At 40.2% G+C, this 13383-nt stretch overlaps 1 protein-coding gene and 1 pseudogene across 2 annotated transcripts in view; one reads left to right on the plus strand and one right to left on the minus strand.

The window, feature by feature from the left end:
• Nucleotides 1-13383, minus strand: part of TPK1 (thiamin pyrophosphokinase 1) — a 351662-nt gene that overhangs the window by 114434 nt on the left and 223845 nt on the right. The gene's annotated exons all lie outside the window — the stretch shown is intronic.
• Nucleotides 2512-3160, plus strand: LOC131829902 (small nuclear ribonucleoprotein-associated protein N-like; annotated as a pseudogene).

Genomic DNA, 13383 nt, shown 5'->3' on the forward strand with positions numbered 1-13383 from the left:
TTTCAAAAGAACAGATATATATATGGCAACACAGACAGATCTTGAAAATATGCTGAGTAAAAAGATAATCAGAAGAGACAAGGAGGAAATGCACAATGCTAAGCAAAACAAACCAGTCTCTGGAAAACTACACACCATACAGTTCCAATTATGTGACATCTGGGAAAAGCCACAAACTATATCAATAGTAAAAAATGAGCAGTTCCCTAGGGTGTGGGGGAAGGGGGGGGTCAGTGAAAAGGGAAAGCCCAGGGGACGGTTGGGATGGTGAACGTGTAACGCATAATACTGTAATGGTGAAATCTGTGAAAACCTACAGAACTTTACCAAGAACACAAAGAATGAACTTTCCTGTCAGCAAATTTAAAGAACCATTTAGGAGGTTCAGGGAGTCTTGGGGGAAAATGCAGATTGTGAAAGGAGAAACTAAATGTATAATTACATACAAATTATATACAAGTATATAAAATATATAATTATACAATGGTAATAAGGAAAATGTGAAAAAAATCATTTATTTAAAATGCACACACACAAATCCCCAAATAAAATCAGAAATAAGAAAAAAGTATATGCGATTTACATTATAGATCAAGGGGTCATACTACTAACATGAAAAGAAGTTCCAACAATAATAGAAGCAAATTAGGCCAACAACTTCATAGAAAGATGATAGTCCAGAGAAAAAGAATGAACAGCTTTTAAAAATATAAAAATATGCTCAATCCTATTGATAGCAAGAGAAATACAAATTCAGACTCTTCTGGAATATTACGCCCCACGTATTAGATAGATAGGCTGAGAGGTCGTGGGTCCTCTTATCACTACCTCGTACAACCCTTCTGGTGGAGCACTTCAAACAGGCTTCATCCAGATGCTCTGAGCCACGGACCACAATTCTAGGGATCTATCCAAAAGATACACTGGCAAAAACACAAAAAGACACATGAAAAAAACTATTCATTGCACTGCATTCCATCACTGAAGCCCTGACTTACGAACTATAGTCAGTGTAGTATGTCAGAGGGGCTAGAAACAGATCCACATGTACACTGATAACTGATTTTTTAAAAAAAGATTTTATGTATTTATTTGAGAGAGATCACAAGTAGGCAGAGAGGCAGACAGAGAGAGGGGGAAGCAGGCTTCCCGAGCAGAGAGCCGGATGTGGGGCTCAATCCCCCTCAGGACCCTGAGATCATGACCTGAGCCAAAGGCAGAGGCTTAACCCACTGAACTGCCCAGGTGCCCCTGATAACTGATTTTTGACAAAGGTGTAAAGGCAATACAGTGCAGACAGAATATCTTTATGACAAATGGTGCTGGAACAACTGGACATCCACATGCAAATGCAGGAATGCTGTCCTACCTTACATGTATACAGAAAATAAAGTGGATCACAGTTCTAATGTAAAACCTAAAACTATAAAACTTCTTAAGAGAAAACATAAAAGGAAACTCTTACAATCTTAGGCTAGATAAGATTGCTTAGACAAAACTCCAAAAGCAGAGCCTGTAACATGAAGAATAGATAAAGTGGACTTCATCCACTTTTAAAACATCCAGATTTTAAAACTCTGTTCATCAAAAGTGTATGTGTGAGAGGAAAGTAGAAATACAAACTCATGTTAACTGTTAAAAAAAAAAAAAAAAAAAACCTACCACCACAACAACCAAAAAACCCCACAATCCTAGCTTTCTCAAGTGAATCAACTTAGTAGCTACAAGCATTCCCTTTAATGCTCTAATTCTTATTTCTTAGTAAAATAGCCTTTTGGAGAAATTCCAAAACTCAGCTGGGAAATGGGCAAGATGAGCTGGGAACATACCATAAAAGAGAAAGGAAGAAAGTTATCAAAGACGAGTGGGTTTGTGCCAAAGGGATTCATTCAGGAGCCAAACTGAATATGCTCCTCCCCCACCCTGGCCAAAGATAGGACACTTTGTATAGCAGTTAGGAAAATAATGAGAATGAACTCATTATACCTATAAAATTTGCTTAAATCCAAATATGCTTAAATCCTCAACAAAAAGTAGCCAATCGGTGCTGAAGAACGGTATGGAACTGGCAGACTGGGGTGACTGCCGGAGATGCCGGACGGTCTGTCCTGAGCTGTGGCCAGCAGCGCAATGGACACCCCTGTGGCAGACTACTGACAGCACACACTCAAGGTGGCAGTCCTCGTCACACGTAGAAGGACACTCCCGCTGAGCCACCAACAGTGTCGGCTGCACCCAAGGCGATCCCAGCAGCAGGAAGTACCTGTGGCAGATTTCCAGCCGGAACCAGACAGGCATTCTTAGCTGAGACACCAAGAGGGGGTGAGAGCCGGACTGGAACGTCCAGCTAGCCCGTTTCCAAGTGAGACACTGAGCTCCGTCTACTGCTGGAAGCCTCTGTCCCAAGCCTGGATTGTTCACAGAACATGCATCGAATCTTTATCTGGAGCCTTCCATTGGCTCTCGAGGATCATGAAACCTTACTGCAGACACTGGATTTGAACAGCAACCATGACTGTGGGAGAGGGCAGCAACCACAGAATGAGATGTATCCTGCAAGATGACCGCATCTTCAGTGGCACCTTTAAGGCTTTTAATAAGAACATGAATTTAATCCTTTGTGATGAATTCAGGAAGACCAAGCCAAAGATTGTAAAGCAGCCAGAATGTGAAGAAAAGTGGGATTTGGGTCTGGCGCTGCTACCTGGGGAAAACCTGGTTTCCATGACTGAGGAAGGACCAACCCCCGAAGATATCAGTGCCCCCGGGCACTGCTTGCTGCAGCTGCAGGAGGCCTGGGCTTGGCAGGGCAGCCAGCAGAGGAGTGCCAGCTGCTGTTCCAATTCCCCATGCTCCCACGGGGTTAGGAGGCCCTGTGCTAGGGGTTTCGGGGCCATCCCAGCAGGAAATGAAGGACTCTGCAGGGAAGGGACACTGGAGCAGCAAATCCACCAGGATGGGGGACGCCACCAACTCCTGCAGGCTGAGCAACACCACCTGCAGCCTCCCCTACGCGGTAGAAGACCACCCATGGCCCATCAGCTGGGCTTCCCCTGCTTGCGGGATACGAATAGGCATGCCCCCTCTAAGGATGAGACCCCCCCCACCAGGAATTAGTGGTCCACCTCCGCCCCCAAGAATGTATCCACCAAGACCTTAGGATACTGCTGATCCTTCTAAGTCCCTTTTTCCTTGCAATGTGTCTTATGACACTTGTAGAGGGTTTGTGAACTTTTGCTCCTTCTTTGCTGCGCTGCGTAAAGTAATTTTAAAAAACGTTAGGGAAACAATTCATTATTTTGAAAAATAGTAAATTAAGGGAAAAAGAATTAAGTGTATAGCCTGCCTTCCTTTACAGACTATTCCACAGGATAGCCCAGTAGCTGGTCTGAGGGAAGCTTCTCTTTTGAGAGGTATCTCAGGCAATCCGTGAAGTAACAGTGGCAGAACTGCTTACTACTAGCATTGAGCAACTGCCGATCAGGGCAGAGACACACGGTGACCATCAATAGCTACAACATCACAATAAAGAGCAATTAGATGTTGTGATACAGGATCACCCACGTCAAAATTCCGCCCCCCCCCACAATTTCTTAATGGTCTGATCACAGCTCTAGAATTAACTAAAAATTAAAAAAAAATCAAAGGAAAATAGGAAGTAATGATACCATGCCATGCAACAAGACTAGACTGAAAATTCCATAGAACAAATGACAGTTTCTTCAAGGAAAATGTTGAGGAGTGAGGGAAATAAAATGAGGAAGGAGAAGAAAAAGAAGTGCAGGCACAGTCAGGTAAGGGGACCTGTTCAAAAGAACAACAAAGGGCGCCTGGGTGGCTCAGTTGGTTAAGTGACTGCCTTCAGCTCAGGTTGTGATCCCGGTCCCAGGATCAGGCTCCTAGCTCCACAGGGAGTCTGCTTCTTCCTCTGACCTTCTCCCCTCTCATGCTCTCTCTCAAATAAATAAATAAAATCTTAAAAAAGTAAAATAAAAAATGAATAAAAAATTTAAACAACAACAACAACAAAAAACCAATCTACTGCAACAGACAGGTCTTGTTTGGGTCCCTGATCATACAACCCACCATAAAAACATCTTAAAACAAAGGAGGAAATGGAGGTAAACACTTTACTTCATCACATTAATTATTTTTAACTTTTTTTGGGTGTGAAATGGGACTGCACTTACGGTTTTTAGGAATCCCTTTCTTTTAGAGATACATACAAAAATATTTCTTAGTGGCCATGAAAGCAATACATAATTTGCAAGGACATACAAACAAAAAGATGTGATGAAAAGAGTATCCTGGAGGGGGAGAAGATTTGAATCAACAGATCCTAATCAAATAGTGAAACAAAATGACCAATGATGACACTGTGCCCATAATTTATGATTAATTCATTCAGGCCTTTCTACTTAAAGCCTTAAGAAACCAACCAAACAAAACAAAACAAGCTTTCATATGCATGGCCTTAAACATTCTAATTTTCATGAAAAGCACATACATCAACATTCCAGTTGCACGTGGAAAGACAGAGACTCAGTCTCAAGGAGTCCTAGTCAGTAAATGCCAGTCAGGACTCGAGCCTTCCACACAGAGCCAGAAGGCCTAGACAACACCTTCATGGGCCTTGAGTAATTTAAAATGTTCAGACCTAACAAAGCAGAAGACAATAGACACCATGTGGCTTCTTCATACATTTGCTCATTAAATATCTATTCTATAATTAACTATGATATGCAGTCTCCTTCCTGTTCCCTTTGTAATGATTCTGAATGTTCCCTTTCTTTGAGTATAATTCCTTTCCTAAAGAGCCTTGTTATAATAAACTTCTATTTTAGACATAAATGCAATTTTTCATATAAAAAGCATTACAGATAAAAGGAAGAGAGGACAAGATTTGTAGCATTAATTTTTTTTAGTGTTGCGCATCAACATTTTTATGCTAAGTAGTAAGTTAGAATTTGGTTCATAAAATTGTTTTAAATGAAGTGTGTGTTAAAGATAAGACGAATTTAAAGAATTATGCACTATTTGGCTTTAGAAATGAAGTTCTTTACGGCGGCCTGCTGGATGGTATGCAGTATTAAGTGTTAGTGCTAATAACTTGTAGCCATATTTAACACTATTTAAAATCATGTTATGAATGGGCCTGCAATGAATTGGTGCTTATAAGGGCAGGAATCTTTGCATCTAAAAGGTAAGTTCAGTGAACAGAATGTAAGGTCTACATACAGAGTTGTAGCGATGGCCTATCAGTCTAGGTGTCTATCACTGAAAACAGCCCCAGCTGTTTTTTCTCACGGACAGAGTACTGTAGCAATTAGGAGTGCAGTGCATGTGCACAGAGCAGTGCATATGCAGGCCGAATGCCTGGGCACATCTCGTCTCTTACAGCGTACCTGTAGTATGACCTGCCTATGGCACGTTATATGTCGCTTCTCTAGGCTTCCATGATATTCTGTATATATTTGTATTATGGAACTTATTTTATTTTATTGTGAAATCATGATCTATTTCGTGATGATGCTATTAGCTCTTTCAGAGGAACTTACTCCTCTTCGGTCTAGCCATTTGTAAATACCTGATACAAGTAAGTCTTTAATAATATGTTGGTTGAATGAATATAGGAAAAAACTTGTCTGAGCCCTTCTATTTTTCACAAGGCTTACTCTGCTCTGGGAAATATTTTATAGTGTGAAATATGCTCAGAAAAAAATATTAAGCTCTAATCATAGCTTTTCAATTACTATTATCAAAATTTCAAAGAGTGCCCACTTCTTAATAGCCTAGCTTCACCCAGGAGAAAATAAATCCTTCTCCACTGTCCCCTAAGGAGCATTTTTGTACATTAACCTTCCCTGATAAAGTAAGACCAATGTTCCATACTCTGTGCCTTTTACCTTGAGGGTTTCTGGTTAGGAGTGAAATTGGCTTCCTATCATCAGACAATTGGAAAGGCCAACGTGTATGTAATTTATCAATTTTGAGGCTCCTCTATCAACATGACTTTTTCCAAAAAGAAAAGACTCTGATTCATTATCATTACTACCTCAACTATAATAGAAGACTCTTCTTCTTCGATAAGAAAACTGATTGTGCCCACTCCTTTCTATTTAAAAACACATACACTCTACAAAGGACGGCAGCAAAGTCTAATTCTGTTATAAAGAACTATGTGGTATTTATAGGCTATGTTTAGTGAGTTTATTTTTTTGAGAGAGAGAGAGAGAGAGCACAGCTGGGGAGGGAGGTGGGTACAGAGGGACACAGAGAATTTCAAGCAGGCTCCACACCCAGTGTGAAGCTCGATCTCATGACGCTGAGATCATGACCCTCATGAGGCAACATCAAAATCAGGTGCCGCGATGAGTTTACCTTTTTAAATTGTTTCTTCTACACTGAATGGCATCATACCAAGTGCACAAATCATATAAGTGGAAACGGAAACATGGAGTGGAGAAAGCTAAAGTGTCAGTCTGACATGGATTTGGAATGTGGCTTTACCATTCAGAAGTGGAATAACCCCTAAAGTCAATTCATCTTTTTAAGACCCAGTTTGCTCAACTTTAAAATTGGGTCATATTGTCTCCACCACATTGCTCTCAAGACAGCAAAACAGGTCTCAAGTGGGAATGTACATGGAACCACCTGAGGAATATTCTCAAAATATACACAGCTACAACTCATAGAGTGGCCGAATCTGAACTTCCAGTATGTTCTTTCAAAAATCTACACATGGACAAGCGATGGCGCATTTAGATTCACCCTCGCAATAGTCGCAATAAAGCAATGAGGGTGGTCTCTACTGCCGAACCGAGTGGCTTCCAAAATATATTATGTGCTAAATTTCACATAAAAAGGGGGAAATGGGAAAATGTGCACATATTGTTGTGGTTTTGCTTCTATTTTTTGCAAGAAACTGAATGATTCTGAAGGAGGATGGTGGTGGTGAGGGAGATAGGAATAAAAGCAAGACCTCTCCTGAGGGTATCTTTTATCAAGCTTTGCCTTTAGGCTATGTAATTACTGTAAAATATTTTAAATACCTAAAAAAAAACAAGGTCTTATGCCTTCAAATCAACTGCAAATGAGCCTAACAGTATATTAAATAGGCAGCATAACCACAGAAAGAATAAATTTTAATATTTAAAGTGAGAAACTTTAGATGCAATAGTCTGGCTGGGATATAATTTAAAGACAGACCTACAAAGAAATCTTAAATTTCCCTCAGTAGCTTTACTGTTAGTACGAAGGTGGGTATTATAAATCTGAAAAGAGCTACTATATACTATAGTATAATACAAGTATAGCATTTCAAGCCAGGATTTTGGGGTGGCAAGGGGGAGTTAAAGAAATAAAAACACAAAATAACAGTTTAAAAACTATATATTAAAACTGAATTCAACATATCAGTGTGAACCCATGATTTATACACATACACACACATACCTTTTTGTTGTTTCTTAGTTCTGTTTACTAAAAAAGTCTGAAAGCACCACAGTAGCAATAAGCACATTTGTTACCTGGATCTTGGTTTCTAAATATTCTGCTCCTTGTTGAAGTATCTAGGATAATGTGATGTGATATCTGCAGCTTCCTTCCAAATGGTTACCAAGAAAAAAAAAAAGTCTATACATAGATAGAAGGCACATGATAAAATGTTTAAAAAATTACAAATGGTTGGAATATGTTGTTCATCATACCAGTCTTACAAATTCTCTGTAAATATGGCCCTTTCCATAATAAAAAAGTTGACTAAAGAAAAAAATAAAGTTATGCAGGATGATTTCAATGCCTATTCATGAGTGAGCCACTCTCCATGTGTAGGTAATGCTTCCAACTGGCTACCTTCCCCTCATTTTTTTGGGGAGCCCTCCATATGGATCCACTGAAATTCAGAGAGTAGGCATGAATTTTACCAGAAGGCTAGAAAGCAAATGCCACAAGAGTAGGATTCAGAAAATTCCTAGAGTATTCATGAAGTACCATATTCTTACAACATTGCTCTATGCAGGGTTTCCTCATTTGAGAAACAGAAACAATGAACAAGAAGACTGCTGGAGAGTCAAGTGAAATGAAGACGCTGGGATTTATACATGTTAAAAGCTGTCTAACTCTACAATTTTTATTAAAATCTAATTTTCCAACCTTTCAGGTTCGGAGGCTATTTTATAACTCATACATGGCTCTTAAGAGATTTCAGAGGTATGCAGTTGAGAGGTAACAGTATGTCTTAGACACCGAGACTATCTTATCTACTTGATATCACATAAGTACTATCTCAGTCTGCTTCAGAAGACAATACCGGATTGGGACACCTTTAACGCTATTCTCTGTGAAGTAAGTAAGTTTAATCCTCTTTGCCAGTCTGTAGCTCATCCTAGGTTATACTCTGCTTTGCTAACTTGGTTCCTAACTCTGATGCATTTTTATAAATTCCACTATTAAACTAGTCCGTATGCAAGTAAGTCAAATAGAATTCTGTTCATAACAAAGATATGAAAGATTAAGTGGACCTTTTAAAAGACAACTACATAGGACAGTGGTTTTCAAAAAATAAAAAGGAAAAAGAAAATGAAATCCTCCCCAGCTGACCAGAGATAGAACACTTACTTTCCCTCCTTCCAGTAAGGTTGGCTTAGAAGTGCATCTAGGAGGGCAAGGTACCTTACACCATTCCTTGGAAGAGCTTCATAATATCCAGCAGGGTAAATACACAGTTTAAATAAGTACCTTCAAATCCCAGCCCTTCTAGCTGAGCTTTATTTTGATGTTTTCCACTTTTTCTTCACTTTCAGTTTGATCACTTTGGGAACAAACAAGATCAAAATGCTCCCAAGTTCAGGGGGAAAAAAATCTTAATTGGATAAGAAGTAATACCACCCAGCTAGAGCCGTATGAAGTCCTTTATACAGAAACCTTCACTTGTGCCAATCTTCTTCCCAGAGGCTCATTTCATTTCCCTGCTGGTAACACTCAGATCACTTCACAGTTCATTGATACCGCATTGGCAACCTTTTGTTTTCAATCAAAGGGAGATGCTGAAGCAATGCTCAATTGAACTAAGTCTACATGACATAGTGTGCTTGTGTCCTTGCCACAGAGGACTGTGGAAGGGGAGCTAGAGGAAACTCTGACACCTAGCATCCAATATTCCATTACGTTACCTACAATTGAATTATGATGAATTACAATGACAGAGCTCACATAAACGCTGATGCTCACTTTTCTATTGTTCTACCCGCATATAGCACATTTATGGATCAAATCCAGTCTCCAAAACTGATTCTCTGTCACTCATGGTTGAAAACGAAAGGCCAATGTTCAAATAAGTTTTTAAACAGCTTCCACGGAGACTGAATTTGATACTTCCCCTGTTCCTTTGGAATCACTGAGGGATCACCATAGGTTTTTGCTGATGGCCATCTTTCTGTAAACCCTCCTAAGTGGAAGACTCCTATAAGATTAAAGAACTTGTAAGCTGTACGGGTGAGTGGTGGGAATCAGACTGCTGCTGCATGCCTTTCCCTCTGAGACCTCATTGTAGCCAGGCTGCCTTAAAACTTCCTGGGCCTGACACCATCGTCCTCAAGGGCAGAAATATACCCACAGCTACAGAAAGCAGCCATCACTCCCTCAAATGAGCTTTCCATGAACTAGGACGAAAGCATAGGGCAGTAGAGAAATAAGTGGACTAAGTCACAGCCTGGGATGCCCAGCCACCCTGTATTTTACAAGAAGAGGCAATCATGAACAATTGTTAATGGGAATAATATATTTAAACCATCTAAAACTTCCCTATTAATTCGGATTTGGCTAGCATTCAGTGAACTAAGTGTGATCATTATTTCATCTTTGATCATAAATTCGTAATTGTAATTTTTTTAAGGTTTAGAAAATGAAAAAAACATTTTATTTGGTAAATTTTCTTATGGGTAGACTGTTTTGAATCCATAGAAAAAAGATTTTAAAAATTGATGAAAATGATCCAGATAAGGGAAGATCAGAAAGGCTTACTTGGAAATTCTGTATAGAAGTCAGAAATTTTGAGTAGGGCTTTAAGAGAGTGACTTAAAAATTATTTGTGGCACAGGAAAGCAGGGATTGTGGTCAGTTTGGAAAACTACTGATGGACCAATTTCTTGGGTTATGTAACACTGAGAAAATGACAGACCAGAAGGAGAGAGATTTAAAGGTCAAACTCAAAGCTTTACATTTAGGCCCAGACCAAGGTGCCCATGCAGAGGAGGAGGGGAAGGGCCCACCACGACTGCGGAGCTGGCAGCAGGCCTGGAAGAGAAGACAGAGTTGAAATAGCTCAAAAAGTACTTCACCAGCATTGCGCGATACAATCAGCACCCATCTCTGTGCAAGCCTCCTTACAAAAGCACAGCATGGCACCTGCACTTCTGCTCACGCCAGGAAAGAAATGTATAACCCCCGATATGCATGTTCTGTTTTTGTTTAGCTTGGAAAATGGCCGAACCAAAATAATTTTGTAAGTCATCATTACTTCTAGGTAAGTCCCCCAAATTCAACTGCTGTGAGTGAACAGTGAGAAAGGGTTAGCAAGAGCAGTGGATTTCTACCTCCCTTCCTATCGAGTCATCAACTCCAAGTAAACAGGTTTCTATCCATACTTTGCCATGAAAACTGTACCTGATCAAGTTTCTTCTCAGCTGCCAAACTTAGTCTTTTGTATTCTCAACACCTTAGCGGATCACTCCCTTACCTCCCGAAACTCGAATCCACCTCGACTCAATGATACCACTCTTATAATTTTTCCAGTTTCTTTTCCATTATGGTGTTCTATTCTCTAGGGTTCTGCCATTGATCTTTTCACTCCATACCTTCTCCCAGTATGTAAGACTCCACTCCAAGTTTTTAATGATCATGTATATGTTGAGGATTCTCAAGGTATATCAAAGGGTCAAGCTATATGTACGTGTGTGTATATAAGTTGAGTAGAATCATATACATATACACACACACACACAAACAGAAGAATTGCCTAAAAGGAGAGCTTTTTCTATAGATACCTATGTATCTATATTTAAGCACTTCTACATAGTTTCAAAGACAGATCAGTTTCTGTGTGTCCCAGAGTCCGCTGACCAACTTCCTATCTTCACGTGTTCTTCTCATATTCTCTATTTTAAAGAAAGATGGCAATCAACTGCCTAAGCCAGAATCCTAGTCATTATATTGACTCCCCTCTGTGTTCCTCCAAAGAAGACTTCTGAGCACACATCCCAAGGAACTCCAACAGCAAAGTGAAGCTGACTTATTCATCATTTCTTTTTCGGATTTTAAGAGTTGAATGGCCTCCATCTCTTCCCTAAACAATTTTTCCTCCATATTGCTATCACACTAAACCCTCTTAACTGGTACTCTAGAGCTATGACATCAATATAAAGACCATCTACCTGAGAATGCAAACAAGTCTTTCTAGCTTTCTCACCTCTAGCTGCATCTCCTATGGCTCCCAAGGATCTAGCAATTGTGCCGAGTTCTCCCAGGTTTCCTTGCACACCATACTCCTTGCACATTAAATGTCTTTATTCATCTCTCTTTGCCTAACTCCCCAAAAGATGCTATCCCCCCGAGAAACTATCTCCATGATCACCATCAATCCCGTTCCCAATCTGGATTAGATGCTTCTCCCATGCCATCCTCACAGCACTCAGTGTTCTGTTTTGATGTGTACGTGTGTGTGTGTGTGTGTGTGTTTAAGGAAGCTCCAAGCCCCGCACGGAGCCTAACACAGGGCTTGAACTTTCGACCCTAAGATCAAGACCTGAGCTGAGATCAAAAGCCAGAAGCTTAACCAACTGAGCCACCCTGACGCCCAGCACTTACTGTACTCTTATAAAAAAATTTCTGAATTTTGTGGCTTATTCTTCTGGCTTTTCCACTGAACTGTGAGCAGTAGAATAGAAGCTGTTTGCTTTATTTCCACATTCTCAGTGCCTACCACAGTATCTACTACATAACAGGTGTTTGAAGAATGTTTGTTGATGAAATATTCTATGCTTTAAATCAACAAAACAGAATGCAATACCTATAAAATAAATTCTTTGTGAATGTGTGCCTTCTTAGTTACATAAAATTAGTTTAATTAAACATGGATAAAACCATAAAGGAAATATTTCTATGGCACTCTAAAGAGGATATTAGAGCACTTAGAAAAATGAGAATTGTATAGCTCTAGGATTTTGTTGTCTTAGTGATCATTAAAATGTCAGGTTTTCATAACAGTATAATAAGACTAACACAATGTTCTACACAAGATAGGTTTTGGTTTATAATTTTAAAATGCCCTGTAGGGGAGGAACGGGAAGAGCACACAGAAGAAGAGAAGGAGCGAACAGGCACAGAGACATTTTCCCTAGAAAGCCGGGCAAGGTTTGAAGTGAAAAGAGGAGGGTGCTTTGGGAAGACGCGTGTCTGTACGCATTCCACCTGCAGAAGCTGCTGCCCTGGAAAAGCAGAGCGGATAAGCCAAAGAAAGAGAGTGAGTAATGCAGACGACACAGTGTGAAGGCAGATGGCTAAGGTCAGACACTGAGTGGAAGGACTCTCCAAGAAGAGCAAGTTTAGGTGGGTGAATGGCAGAGGAAGGAATGGGTATTAGCACTTGGGGTTATGGAAGAGGAAAGTCGCTCAATGCGACAGCCTGTCCTTGGAGAGGAGATGCCTGGTGGTCCTTTTCAGACCACTGTTGCCTGAGACCTACCTCAGGGTTAGCACCCATTTTCTTTCAAAGGAACACTATGTATCACTTGAGCAAATCACTTGACCTTCAAGTCCCCGCAATTCGTTATCCATAAAATGATCTTTAAGGTTTTATACCATTACACTAATACTTAATGGTTCTATGCTACTATATAGTTTTGTTTTCTTTTTTTTAAGCAGGCTCCACACCCAACCTGGAACCCGTGGTGGGGCTTGAATTCACAACCCTGAGATCAACCCCTGAGCTAAGATCCAGAGCTGGACACTAGACTGAGCCACCCAGGCGCCCCTACGATATAGGTGATATTCTGAGAATCACTTCCCTGGTTCCGTCGCTGAGGAGGTGGTCCTGGGTGTGTACATGTGGCTAGTCAGACCCATACCCTCAGTTCACAACAGAAACCACCATGCGTGACAGATTTACATCAGAGACATCCAGCTTCTGTCAGACTCTGAACATGTTTCCTTTGTATTCATTACCAGCACGGCCAATGTCTGATTTATAAAATGTGAGAAATTTAAACAGCAAGAAATTGTCCTAGTAGGTGAAAAAACAAGTAGCAGTAAACATGACTAAGATCACGAGGAAGAAATATTTACAACATATTTAGAAGTTTGCTCAGGTGAGATAAAAAGTGATGG

The sequence above is a fragment of the Mustela lutreola genome, chromosome 4 (genome assembly GCF_030435805.1).
Source record: "Mustela lutreola isolate mMusLut2 chromosome 4, mMusLut2.pri, whole genome shotgun sequence".
Taxonomy (NCBI): Eukaryota; Metazoa; Chordata; class Mammalia; order Carnivora; family Mustelidae; genus Mustela; species Mustela lutreola.